Here is a 14871-nt window from a genome sequence, read left to right as displayed (position 1 = left end):
ACGGACACCAATTTGTAGGAAATGTATGCATTCTTCACAATCAGGAGTTCTCACTCATGAGTAAGAATATATATTTCATCTTCAATCCTCTTCAAGTGGCAAAAGAGGTTCATCTAGTTAAGGGCAAGAACCAATTGGCCTAAGAGCAGCTAGTCATGGAACAAAAAATGAAAGGAACAAAACATATGGCCCAATTGATCCAGGGAAACTGGACAAGCACATCATAAGGCTTGCTGGACTCATAGTGAAACCCAAACAGAATTCATTGAAATTAGTTACGTTAATGTAAGAATTTTGCTTCATAACATGGAAACCTGCAACTACACTGAACTGACAGAAACATTTTCCATTGACATCAACATTGAAGAGTATTTAGACTGCAAGCATCAGCAAGATTTGTGAGCTAACATAAGAAATCAGATAGCAAATTTGATTGCTTTAAAAAAGCTATTATGTCCTGGGTTTTTTTTTGAAGAGAAGTTCCAAGGTGCCTATTGGAAAAGCCTTAAGTAAATAACTTATGAGACATTTATGGAAGGAGAGTGGCCAGTTCTCACAAGCCAGGCTTTCTATTTTGTTTTTTAGTGTAGCAGTCAGAAGCTGTTTGGGTTCCCGGATGGTTTAGAAGCTTCAGTAAATGATTCCCAGCTGCACCTTTTTCTTGATGCTGTGCCGTCCTGGATTGAAGAACTGCATGTAGAATCTGTGTCTGAACTTACCTTTTTGCCAAGGAGTTTGTTTGTAGGATGTAAACTATATTGGAACAGTTAATTAGTAATAAGTATTGTATCCATTATTCAGTTGTGTTTTCCAGTAGTTGAATAAATCTAAATCACTCTTATTTTTGCTTGGATTTAACTAGTGTTTAAATAAATTGTGTTTTGCTTAATGTCAAAAAAATTGCCCTGTTCATCGCATCTGGAACATGCACATCACATCTACCTGTAAAATAAGAAAAAGGTAAGATCTAGGGAGCCTTCTTAAAATATTTTGCGGGGACTTGGTCTGGTCTGTAACAATGAGCAGTATGTCCGTAACTGTAATTCAGACAGTAACCAGCTTGTGAAAAAATTGTATTGATAGATGTTGGATGCTGAGGTGACTCAGAAGAGAAAATTCAAAACAGAGAATTTCATTTTCCTTTCTTCTCAGGAAGAATCTGCAGTAACAAAGATAGCAATCATGCCAAGAAAAGCAAAATCCTAAAAGAGCAGAACTGTAGAAGTGAACATGTTGCTTTCACAAATAATGAAATCACTGACAGCAAATAAACAAATAAACTTCGGTAATGTGGTAGGTCCGGCCCAGGATTCCAATGGCCCAGGAATCCTTGAGGCAGATTCTGCCGAGCCTTGCAGCCTGACATTCCAATGACCTGGCATGGTGGCTTGCTTCAGTGGTGGCTTCAGTGACAAGGTAGGTCCTTGAGGTATCTTTGGTGGCATTGTGGTCTGGCCCGGTATTCCTATGGACTGAGATTTGACGACTTTGATGGCAGCTTTCTGTAGCTGGGGAGAACGTGGCTCCTGTCTTTTTCTCGACCTTGGGAATCCATCAGCTGTGAACCGAACAAAGATGGACTTTTTTAAATATATGATTTCTGTTATTAACATAGGTACCTGTGTAAGTGACAATAAATTACTATTCTGTTCTATTCTAAATTCAAATCAAACAAGTTACATTAAAATGTTTACATTCTTCTGCATAGATTTATGGACAGATTGAGACTAACCATTTGCTGATGTTGTTTGACGATATGGTGCATGTGACTCAATGGAAGTCATGGCTGAGAAGGTTTGTAATGTATATTGTAAAGAATATCATAAAGAAGATATTGCCTGATTCACAGATCCAGGATATAACAGAGGAAAAGTTATCTGTTTCTACTGGGCAGCCATCCTCTCAGAAGTAAATCTATGAAGCTGGAGATCTGATATATTGCGAGGGGTCAATCTCTGGTTTCTGCTAAGAAGCTGGCTGCTTGTGAAGAAAATTCAAAAGATTAAAGGTGCTCCAGTTTAATGGGGATTTCACACCTCAGACTGTGAGAAAAAGAATCAAAAAGAATCAATACTCTTCAACCCAGAGATTCACCCATATTCCAAGTCCAAAGAGAATGCATTCTGAGAAAACAGTGGCAGGTTCAAACCACCAAAATTCAAGAAGTCAAGACACTCTATTGACAATAAGTTAATGATAATGTAATTATTAAAAAGATATATAATATTAGTATTGAATAAAAAATTTTGGGGCGATGTTGTACAAGGATGTAAACTTCTGGAATGGTAAAAACTGAGAAAAGCCTTAAACACTCATTCTATGATGATGTCATAGGATTTGTGACAGAACAGCTTAGGATCTTAAAAGAGGAAGACATAACATCTAGGTTGTCCACATAATCTCGCTACCAAAATCAATCATATCAATCCTGTCTGCACTTTGTTGATAACACATAATAAATGACGTGTTGTTCAATACAAGAGCCTCCTTTAGTTAGTATGTTGGTCTCTTCCACTTTACAAAACAAAGAAGGCCCCAAGGTCGTTATACTTAAAGAGGATGATGGCAGCAAATTTATCAAATGACGAGACAAAGGTTCCATTTTACTGCACACAAAACATTCTAGCCAAATCTCTCTTTATACCTTTGTGACTGCATTTACTTAAGTTAGGGCTCTAGCTTTAAATCGTTTTTTCACGCTAAAAAGTATGATTAAATTCCATTATGTTATGATGAATTTTGCCATAAAGATCATTGAATGTATTTATGAATCCTGTCAAGCACTTCCAAAACTGAAATAACCTCCTCCCCAGTTGGTTCTGAAATGTATATTGTTATGAAACTATTCCAAATATACTCCATGAGCTCATCATTCAGGCTACCCCTGCCAATTTAATATGTCCAATCTCTGTGAAGATCAACATTGCCTCTCTTAGCAGACCAGTTACTTTTGGGTTTACAATCTGTACTAAGGTTTCACTACTTTGTGGTGCTGATAAACTATTCCCAACAGTGATTTCTTTATTTTGTTATTTCTTAACTCCATCTAAAATGGTTTTTCATCTTGATCTTCTGAATCAAGATAATTTCTTAGTAGTGCACCTAATCTCATTCTTTATTAACAGACCTGTATAAACATACTACATCTTTAGGAGGTCCATTTTGTCCTTTTTTTTAAGACAAGACATTGACACAGAGGAGTTGAGCAACCTGATCCAACTCAATAAAGTAAACAGCTTGTTGCCCTTGTCTTTTTTGAAGCAATATTAATGAGTGGAGTCAGGTTCCCCCAGAACTAGGGTTTTTAGTTCAGCTTTCAGTAGTGGTGGGGTGGAAGCTGCTACATCTTTCTCCTTGTTACAGCAAAAAGGGGGAGTTCTCCTTCTGCTGCCACAATCTATTTTTCTGAAGTTGCCTTCGTCAACTGTGTGTTTAATGGACGTCGTTATCTTGGAAATGTTCCTATTTAGTAGTTAAATAATCTATTGTTCTGTTAAATTCTCCAACAGAGTTAATGTTATACCATTTCTTCTTTCTTTTGTTTATATTTTAGCTGGGGTTAAGAATAAAGTGAGAGCTGTGACCATCAAATTACATCTGGAACACAGCACCTTACAATTGCCTTTAAAAAAGATAAAAGTCATGGTCTAGGCCATCTCCTTGATATATTTACAGGGAATTTTGTCCGGTCCATAACAAATTGGGGGGTCTTGTTCAGATCCAATTCCAGGTTGAGTTTAGGGTTATTGGAGTCAAAGACAGCAAGGGGTGAGTATTGATTTTTTTAAAAATTTAGTTGGTTTAAACAGGATGTGCCTTATGTAGTAATGGCTCTTTCATCAGTCACTAAGTGTTTCCTAGGTGTGGAACAAGCCACTTTGGGTAGTTTACAGAAAGTGAGCAAGGCAAGACTTCAGAAATTGTCAAGCAAGTTGAAGTTGGAGTTGCCTGTGGCTATGAGGAAAAGAGAGATAACAGTAGTAACGGCTCTGCATTTACTATTACCAGGAACGCAATCACAATCATTAGAAATGGCAAGGGAAAAATAAAAAGAAAGAGAGGCAAAAGCATGAGAAAAAAAATGACTACAAAGAGCTAAAGAATTAAAACGGCTTAAACATGAAAAGGAAATGAAACAGATTATGTTATAATGAAAAAGTAGAAGAGAAGAAGAAAGACAGAGTTCTTGAACTTTGGAAGTCGGAAATGAAAGAGGAAAGTAGACTTACATGGCAAAGGGAGAAAGTTGGAGTAGTGCTGGGGACGGCGATGAAGAGCAAACCTATCATAGCAAACAACCTCATGGAGATCTGTTTACGTACTTTCACGCATTGCCAAAGTTTGATGAGAAGAAAATGGGGGCCTTTTTCATTATATTTGAGAAAGTAGCCAAACAAATAAAATGGCTGGTGACCACGTGGATGATGTTGATTCAAACAAAATTGGTAGGTAGAGTGAGTGAGATTTTGCATCACTATCAGAGGTGGTACCTGCTAAGTATGAAGAGGTGAAAAAAACCATCTTTAGTGCATTTGAGCTAGTGCCAGAGGCCTACAGGCAAAGTTTTAGGAATTTACGGAGGGATCCTGGTCAAACACACATGTAGTTGGAAGGATCAAACAAAGTAATTTTGATAGATAGATAAGGGCATTGAAAATAGACCAAACATATCACAGTCTTAGAGAAACACTTATTTTCAAGGAGTTCAATATTTCACTTCCTGAACTAGGGAGAACTCATGTGGAAGAGTAGAGGCTGCAAGGCTACCTGTGGAAATGGCATATAATTATGAGTTGGTCCATAAATCAAAATTTTGCTTCCGAGATCAATTTCAATCTGTGAGGGATGGAAATTGGGGAAAATAAAATCCTCAAGTAGTAAACGAAAAGGAAATCTCATTGAAAGTGATAAAGATAGTTTATCACAGGTTTAAAAAAAACATGAGGCGAGAGCAGAAGTAAAAACCCTGAGGTATTTTCACTGTAATAAAGTAGGACACACGACGTCGCAGTGTTGGTGATTTATTAAAAGCAGTGGGAAGACGGATGGGGTAAAACAGGATAAGTCAGTGGGGATTATTAAAATGGTTAAGGAAAGCACACTGGAAACTAAAGAGCTACACAAGAATGAAGAGCCTGGTCATGGGTTGATTAATAAGAAAATATCAGATCTCTTTAAAGAATTTACCTGTGTGGCTAAGCCTGTCTCATGTGTACAAGGAGGTGGAGGTAAAGAATTTAAAAATTAAGAGATACACGAGCAAGTCAATCATTGACAGCGAGAAATCAGGAGTTATCTAACTCAGAAGGAGTATTGCCAGAAAAGGTGGTAATATGTGGGATTCATGGTGAGAAGAGTAGCATTCCATTATATAATATGAGGGTGGAGAGTCTGGTGAAAAGTGGGGAAATGGTGGTAGGAGTAATAAAGAAATTCTCTGTTCCAGAGATACAGTTTATCATCAGGAGTGATATAACTGGATCTCAGGTAGGAGTGATGCCTAGTGTGGGTTGGAAAGCCAGTAGAAAATCAGGCAACCAAGGTGCTGCAGGAAGTATGTCTGTGATTTTCCCTGAATAAAAACTGAAAAAACTGCAGATGTTGTAAATCAGGAACGAAAACAGAAGTTGCTGGAAAAGCTCAGCAGGTCTGGCAGCAAAAGTCAGAGTTAACATTTTGGGTCCGGTGACCCTTCCTCAGATTTTTCCTAACTGTGTGATAACAAGGTGACAAAGCTACATGTGGTAACAGGAGGAGAAATCAAAGAAGAAAGTAAAGGAATTTGAAGTTCAATTATCAGAAACTATGTTTGATCAAATGGTTGGAAAAAATACAAGAACAGGTAAAGGACAAAGTTGTCATTTTCATTTCAGATATGTTCAGAAATAGGCCACTTGTGATTGCTGAAAACTCAAGCCAAATTCAAAAACATTTTTATTGGCCTGGACTGCATAGAGATATGATTGAAATTTGCAGGGCTTGCACACGTCAGGTAACAGGAAAATTCAGGCAGTGATAAAACTAGCACTGTTAAAACCTATTCCTGTATTTGAGGAACCTTTCACAAGAGACTTAATTGATAACATAGGGCCTCTCCCTAAAATAAAAATTGGAAATCAATATCTGTTCACTAATATGGATGTGTCTATTAGATTTCAAAATGCCAATTCCATCACAGAACATTACAGCTCGAAGTCTTGTAGAAGAGTTACTCAAATTTTTATGAGATATAGACAACCCACAGAGATACAATCAGATCAAGGGTCACATTTTACATCAAAATTATTCAAGAAAGTTATGGATAGCTCCGGATAAAATATTTTAAATCTACTGTGTACATTCCAGAATCGCAAGGAACATTAGAATGGGGGGCATCAAACTTTGAAGAACCATGTTGAGGATTAATAGTCAAGACTATTCAGAGATGGAGATAAATGAATTATGTTTGTAGTTGTTGTAATTAGGAATGCACTTAATGAATCAATGAAGACTGTTTGAATTAGTTTTTGGACATAAGGTAACAGGAACACTGAAATTAGTTAAGGAAAAATTGATAAGTCAGAGTTCAGAGACAACACATTTAGGCATTGTGTCAAATTTTAGAGAAAGATTAAGCGAAAGGGAAAGAGTGGGCAAATTATCTAGAGAGCATTTGAAAGTAGTACAGCATGTGGTGAACTAGAAGCAGACAAGAAATCAAAAATTGATAGCTTCACTAGAGGAGAAAAGGGGTTACTTTTACAACCAGTGGTAGTTGACCCTTTAAAGGCAAGGTTTAGTAGGCCTTATCAAATTGAAAGGGAATTGAGAGAGGTGAATTATTTGATAATAATGCCAGATAGAAGAAATACTCACAGAGTACGTCGTGTGAATATGCTCAAAGGTATTTTGTAAGGGAAGGAAAGCAAAAGGAGAATATGGTATTTGTTACAACTCAGATTGAAGAACCAAATCTAGAATCACCTCAAATGAAATTGGATAATGAAGAAGTTCCCAAAAATTGGGATAAATTATGGAATTACCTTCCAGAGGAAAATCGGAATATCATGAAATAGTTATTATAATCACATGGAGAAATATATGGCAATAAGCTGGGAAGTACCACTCTGATTATGCATGATGTATAAATAGAAAATGCTGTTCCAATTAAGCAACATTCTTACAGACATAACCTTCTAATATTGGCACAGGGTCAAAAAGAGATTGAAAGCATGTTCAAAGACAATATAATCAAAGTGAATTGAAGCAAATGGAGCTCACCCATAGTAATGATGCTACCAGCAGATAATATCGAGCATTTATGTGCTGATTACCACAAAGATGATGTGTTACAAAATTTGATTCATATCCCATTCCACGCCTGGAAGGCTGTTGGGAAGGTGGGACATGCAACTTATATTTTGTAGCTGGATTTACTCAAAGGATATTGGCAGGTATTGTGGGATTGAGCAAAAATCGCCATCATCTGAAATACAGAGCAAGAACTTGAACATTTCCAATATCCAAAAAACAGGGCAAAAACATGGACTGAGACTACAGCAAACACACAACAGAGCCAGCAGAATTGGGAATTCTATCTGGGGCTATTGTTCAGCCTGTAATTCCAAGTTATACCTACTCTCTAAAAGAACAATCAAACTAAGCGAAAAGACTCTAAAGTTGAGATAGCAAAGTGTAAAGCTAGATGAACACAGCAGGCCAAGCAGCATCTTAGGAGCAGAAAAGCTGATGTTTCGGGCCTAGACCCTTCATCAGAAATGGAGGAGGGGGAGCGGGTTCTGAAATAAATAAGGAGAGAGGGGGAGGCGGATCAAAGACAGACAAAGGAGAAGACGGGTGGAGAGGAGACAGACAAGTTAAAGAGGTGAGGATGGAGTCAGTAGAGGTGAGTGTAGGTGGGGAGGTAGGGAGGGGATAGGTCAGTCTGGGGAGGATGGACAGGTTAAGGGGGCAGGATAAGGTTAGTAGGTAGGAGATGGGGGTGGGGCAGGAGGAGGGGATAGGTGAGAGGAAGAACAGGTTAGGGAGATGGGTCGAGCTGGGCTGGTTTTGGGATGCTGTGGGGGGAGGGGAGATTTTGAAGCTTGTAAAATCCGTGTTGATACCATTGGGATGCAGGGATCCCAAGTGGAATATGAGTTGCTGTTCCTGCAACCTTCGGGTGGTATCATTGTGGTACTGCAGGAGGCCCGGGATGGACCTGTCGTCTGCGGAACGGGACGGGGATTTGAAATGGTCGACTGGCAGGTGCAGTTGTTTATTGCGAACCGAGCGTAGATGTTCTGCAAAGTGGTCTCCAAGCCTTCGCTTGGTTTCCCCGATATAGAGGCCACAACGGGTATAGCAGATGCAGTATAACGCATTAGCAGATGTGCAGGTGATCATCAGCCTGATGTGGAAAGTCTTCTTGGGGCCTGGGGTGGGTGTGAGGGAGGTGGTATTGGGGCAGGTGTAGCAGTTCCTGTGGTTGCAGGGAAAAGTGCCGGATGTGATGGGGTTGGAGGGGAGTGTGGAGTGGACAAGGGAGTCACAGAGACAGTGATTCCTCCAGAAGGCAAATAAGGGTGGGGAGGGAAACATATTTTTGGTAGTGGGGTCGGATTGCAGATGGCAGAAGTGTCAGATGATGATGCGTTGGATCTGGAGGTTGGTGGGGTGGTACATGAGGATGAGGGGGATTCTCTTTTCACGGTTATTGCGGGGAGGGGGTGTGAGGGATGAGTTGTGGGAAAAATGGGAGACACGGTTGAGGGCATTCTTGACGACTTGTGGTTGTGGGGGGGAAGTTGCAGTCCTTGAAAAACAAGGGCATTTGAGATGTACTGGAGTGGAATCCCTCATCCTGGGAGCGGAGGAGGCGAAGGAATTGGGAATAGGGGATGACATTTTCGCAGGAAAGTATGTGGGAGGAGGTGTATTCTAGGTACATGTGGGAGTCGGTGGGCTTGAAATGGATATCGGTTGCTAGGTGGTTGCCTGAGATGGAGATAGAGAGGTCCAGGAAGGTGAGGGATGTGTTGGAGATAGTCTAGGTGAACATGAGGTTGGGGTGGAAGGTGTTGGTGAAGTGGATGAATTGTTCGAGCTCCTCGTGGGAGCATGAGGCGGCGCTGATACAGTCATCAATGTAACGGAGGAAGCGGGGGGGTTTAGGCCCAGTGTATGTACAGAAGAGGGATTGTTCCACGTAACCTACAAAGAGGCAGGTATAGCTTGGGCCCATGTGGCTACTCATGGCCACCCCCTTTGTCTGTAGGAAGTAGGAGGAAGTGAAAGAGAAGTTGTTGAGGGTGAGGACGAGTTCAGCTAGGCGGATGAGGGTGTCAGTGGAGGGGGACTGGTCGGGCCTGCGGGACAGGAAGAAGTGGAGGGCCTTTAGGCCATCTGCATGGGGAATGCAGGTGTATCGGGACTGGATGTCCACAGTAAAAATGAGGTATTGGGGAGCGGGGAATTGGAAGTTCTGAAGGAGGTGGACATGTCCATCCTGGGCCTCCTGCAGTGCCACAATGATGCCCCCAAAGGGAATTGCAGGAACAGCAATTCATATTCCACTTGGGAAACCCGCAGCCCAATGGTATCAATGTGGATTTTGCAAGCTCCAAAATCTTCCCTCCCCCCACTGCATCCCAAAGCCATCCCAGCTTGTTCCCGCCTCCCTAACCTGTTCTTCCTCTCACCTATCACCCCCTCCCACCTCTTGCCACACCCACTTTTCCTACCTACTCACCTCATCCTGCCCTCTTGAGCTGTCCGTCCTCCCCGGACTGACCTATCCCCTTCCTATCTCCCCACCTACACTCACCTCTACTGGCTCCACCCTCGCCACTTTAACTTCTCTGTCTCCTCTCCACCTATCTTTGATCCACCTCCCACTCTCTCCCTATTTATTTCAGAACCCTCTCCCCCTCCCCCATTTCTGATGAAGGGTCAAAGTCCGAAATATCAGCTTTCTGCTCCTAAGATACTGCGTGGCCTGCTGTGTGCATCTAGCTTTACACTTGGTTATCTCGGATTCTTCGGCATCTGCAGTTCCCATTATCTCTGAGACTCTAAGTTGAGACAGCTTTTATGCCTCTGGATCCCCAGAATAGTCAATATGGGATATACAGAGATACCGGGCATTAAATTTCAATCAAAATTCATTCACAGAGATACCAGGCATTCATCTTCAGTTGAATTCCACTCACACATCCTCTTAACAATTGAAAAACCAATTGACTTCGGAAAGCAAATCAGAAACTCAATGGAAAGCGCAGATTTGGCACAAAGCTAAAGGGTTCACAATCAATATAATTGCAGGATGCAATATCCCCTGTCAGAGCCATTTTCTGAGAGCAATTCTAAGAACTCATCCAAGAATGATCCAAGAGCGATCCATGTACATTCTGAGAGCTTCCAAGCAAGAGCTACCAGACGCAGGCCTGCTCCAAAATGGGAGATCAAACAATAAACGACCACAACCAACAGATCCAAGAAACAACAAACTCTGAAAAACAATAAATTCAACCAACATCACAAGGCCTCAAACACATCCTGAGGCGAAAACCAGGTCCGCAAAACCAGCAGAAAGTAAGAAAACCAGGTACTTACCTAATATATCCAGTATGAACCTTACCACATCAGCAGACTCAACCCAAACTGAAAAACCTACACATTTGAAGCCTTCATCCAGGCTCTGGGTACAGCAAACAGGAACAGGTAGTGAGCTGAAACTCCCAAGACCCCAAAGTTCTGACCTAGCTCCAAAGGAGGGGAAGGTGGGTGGTGACACTGCATTGGGATCCTGGGGGTAGGAAGCTTGATTAAAGATTCCCTAAATGAAACTGTTGATTTTTAGGCTCTAATATCATTTAACCTAGCTCATAGTGTTTTTAATAGTGTTCCTATTCTCCATGCAGTTGGTTGTGTCAATTTCCCTTTTATTGTGTTAGAAAACAAAGGTTGATCTAAACAAGGGGATCTAAAATTGAAACACTCAAAGAGAAGCACCTCACGCTATAATCTGTAAAAGAAGTGTGAAAAGTGGTGCAACCTGCCTTTCAGCAACTTCTGGTGGCTAACAGAAATAATCCCTGACACACATTAAAATCAACAAGTAACAATTTATTTATCTAACTCCAGCAGTGAACAAATTAACGAAACAAGATTCTGATAGTAAGCTTTTCCAATAAATAAAAGTCTCACTTGGGCTCCAACCCAATAAAATAAACAGTTAATCAGGCCTTGGTTTATTTTTAGTTAGAAAAATAGAAGTAGCTTGAATGAGTGGAGACAGGCTCCCACAGAACCAGGGTTATAGTTTCACTTTCAGTAGTTCTAGGGGTGGAAACTGCTACATTTTTCTCTCTGTTATAGAAAAACGTTGGAGTTCTTTTTCTGCTGCCAGAATCACATGTGAGACCATCTGCTTTATTGAACTTGCCTTTGCCAAGTGTGTGATTTATGGGATGTCACTATATTGGAGCAGTTGCTGTTTAGTCGTTAAATAATCTATTATTCTGGAAAGTTTTCCAAGAGTTAATAGCATGTTGTTCTCAGCCTTCAACATGTAGTCGATGACAAGGATCAAGATCTTCAAGATCAAGGTCTCCACCATGATCTTCCCTACACCTCCCTTTCTTGCCTTCAAACAACTGTCAAACCTTAACAGACCATCATTCGTAGTAAACTGCCCAACCTTCAGGACAACATCAACCATAACACCACACAACCCTGCCACAGCAACCTCTGCAAGACATGTCAGATCATCGACATGGACACTACCGTCGAACGTGGGAACACCACCCACCATGTACGCGGCAGATACTCATGTTACTCAGCCAAAGTTGTCCATCTCACATGCTGTAAGGAAGGATGACCCTGTTTGGTACATTAACAAAACCATGCAGACCCAACTACAATGGATGAATGGACATTGTGCAACAATCGTCAGGCATGGATGTTCCCTCCCAGTCAGGGGGACACTTCAGCCATCAAGGGCATTCAGCCCTCGATCTTCAGGTAAGCATCCTCCAACGCAGGCTTCAATATACACAATGATGCAGAATCGTAGAGCAGAGGCCCGTAGCCAAGTTCCATACCCATGAGGACAGCCTCAACTGTGATCTTGGGTTCATGTCATACTACAGGTGACCACACAATACCATTCTGTATCTGTAAAATCTTCCTGACTGTCCTGTTTTGATAACATCACCTTGATAAATTGTTATGATTTATCTATCTTTATTAGTCTGTGCAGTTTTGAATTTGATGTGAAATTCAGGTCCGATAGTTTGTCTCCAGTGCCAGCTTATTTCTAATATTTTATAACAAACTCTCTGCCTCACTTAATCAGATTATAGGTCATCCCTTCACTGGTTATTCAGCTGTTGATACTTGACTCACTGTCTGACATTCTTGGTCATTTGTAGAGACTTATCATCTGACAGTCCACTCATACCAGTTAGAGTCATAAAGTCATACAGTTATAGAGACTGGCCCCATGGCCCAAACTGGTCCATGTCGACCAAAGTGTCCATCCACACTAACCCTATTTCCCTGCAATTGGCCCATATCCTTCTAGACCTTTCCTAACCGTATATTCACCCAAATGTTTTTTTTAAGTCAGTAATTTACCCGCCTCAACCACTTCTTCAGAAGACTTTGCATTTCGGGCCTAGACGCTTCTTCAGAAAATGATTTTCTGAAGAAGGGTCTGGGCCCAAAACATCAGCTTTCCTACTCCTCTGATGCTGCTTGGCCTGCTGTGTTCATTGAACTCTACAATTTGTCATGTCAGATCCTCCAGCATCTGCAATTCCTATTACACCTGTACTGCAAGGTCCCTCTGTTCCACTACACTCCTCAGGACCCTAACTTTCACCATCAAACTCCTACCTTGGTTTGGCTTTCCAAAACGCAACACCTCACATTTCTCTATATTAAACACAATTTGCCATTTCATTGCCTACTTCCTTAGCTGTTCAAGATCCTGCTGCAATTTCTGATAGCCTTCCTCACTGTCTACAATACTGTCTATTTTAGTGTAATCTGCAAACTTACTATCATGCTATGTACATTCTCATCAAAGTCATTGATGTAGATAACAAGGAACAACGGGCCCAGCACCAACTCCTGAGGCACACCACTAGTCACAGGCCTCCAGTCCGACAAGCATTCTTCGACTATTACTCTCTGCTTCCTACCATCAAGCCAATTGTGTATCCAATATGCTAGCACTCCCTGGGTTTTATGTGGTCTAACATTCCAGAGCAGCCTACCATGTGGAACCTTATCAAAGGCCTTACTGAAATCCATACAGACTATATATACTGCCTGGCCCTCATCAACTTTCCTGGTCACTTCATCAAAGATCTCTAACAAATTTGTGAGGGACAAATCCCCACACATGATGCAATGCTGACCATTCCTAATCAAACCCTGTCTTTCCAAATGCATGTGCATCTTATCCCTCAGAACCTTCCCAAGTAACTTACCTACCACAGATGTTAGGCTTACTGGTCTATAATTCCCAGGTTTTTCTTTGCAGCCCTTCTTGAATAAGGACACAACATTCACTACCCTCCAGTCTTCTGGAACCTCACTCATGGCTAATTATGATCTCTCTGCCCTTAATGTTTATGCCTTTAAAATTTAGGTCTGTGTGGGCTGCTGTCTCACTGCATCAAACGCAGGGGCTGCACTCTGAAAGCTTGTGTGATTTCAAATAAACCTGTTGGACTATAACTTCTGACGTTGTCTACCCCAGTCCAATACCGGCACCTCCACATCATGACCACTTTGTTGTTGATAGCCATTCAGTACAACTGTCTTTGGGAACAAAAAGGTTCATTCAACTCCATGGGGAATAGTAGTAACAAACTAACTAACATCGATAAAAAAAAATGCTCTTAAGCACTTAAGCCTAAATCTTCCACATAAGAGTGAGAATGCAAGGCTTCTACTCATTTATTTTATAATTTAGTGAAAATTAATCAAGTGAGAATGAATATAACCCTATGGAGGATATATTGTGTTTAAACAGAGTTTGAGATGTGTGACAGACTACGCAGAGAGGTAGTAAAGTTCACCCTATTTTTCTACACCTAAGCTGACTCTAACAAAATGTGTATTTTTTTGCGTAGGAGTGTTTTAAACCCTCAGTAAAGTGAATTGTAAGAACATACACAAGGCAGGCTTCCTTGGAACTTTAAATCAAAAGACAGAGTAAAATTATATTTCTTCAAAATCCAAAATGTTATTACAACAACAACGTATTAACACAAGACAAACTTAAGACACAAATAAGAAGGATTTCAAAAACAAGGCAGCAAACACTTATACTTTAAAAGGAATTCAAGCATCACCATCATATCATTTCTTCAAGGTAGTGATTGGAAAAGCTGAAGACCGAAAAATTCCCTTCTTGTTTACTGAAAGAAAATTAAGATTGGAGATTTTCTGGAAACAAATTCACAAATATAATTTTCAAAAATAGCAGGTTTTTGATTATTTTCTAAGAAAATCTGCACCTCTTTACCTGAGATGATGTCTTCCTGGCAGTGTTCTACACTTATTTGGAGCAAGATCGTACCCTTTGAAGTCTTTGTCTCGGTCTGCCTTCTCTGGATTGTTCTTGGAATAATAAGATATCTGGTGTGTTAAGCCAATTGCTGTCATTTGACCACAGGATTAATGCTCACATTGTCTACACAAACAATTTCAGACATACAAAAGGGAATGAATATTGGCTGTTCATACTTTCTTGTGAAAAAGTGATTCCTTTACGTCCCTCTTTATTAGATTTTAAATTGACTGGCACCAAGTCAAGGGCAGCTATTTTTTCTGAGTTCTGCAAATATATAGAAAACTGTAACCGTTAATTCCCTA

The sequence above is a fragment of the Stegostoma tigrinum genome, chromosome 13, assembly GCF_030684315.1.
Source record: "Stegostoma tigrinum isolate sSteTig4 chromosome 13, sSteTig4.hap1, whole genome shotgun sequence".
Taxonomy (NCBI): Eukaryota; Metazoa; Chordata; class Chondrichthyes; order Orectolobiformes; family Stegostomatidae; genus Stegostoma; species Stegostoma tigrinum.
Note: the sequence above shows the minus strand (reverse complement) of the source record.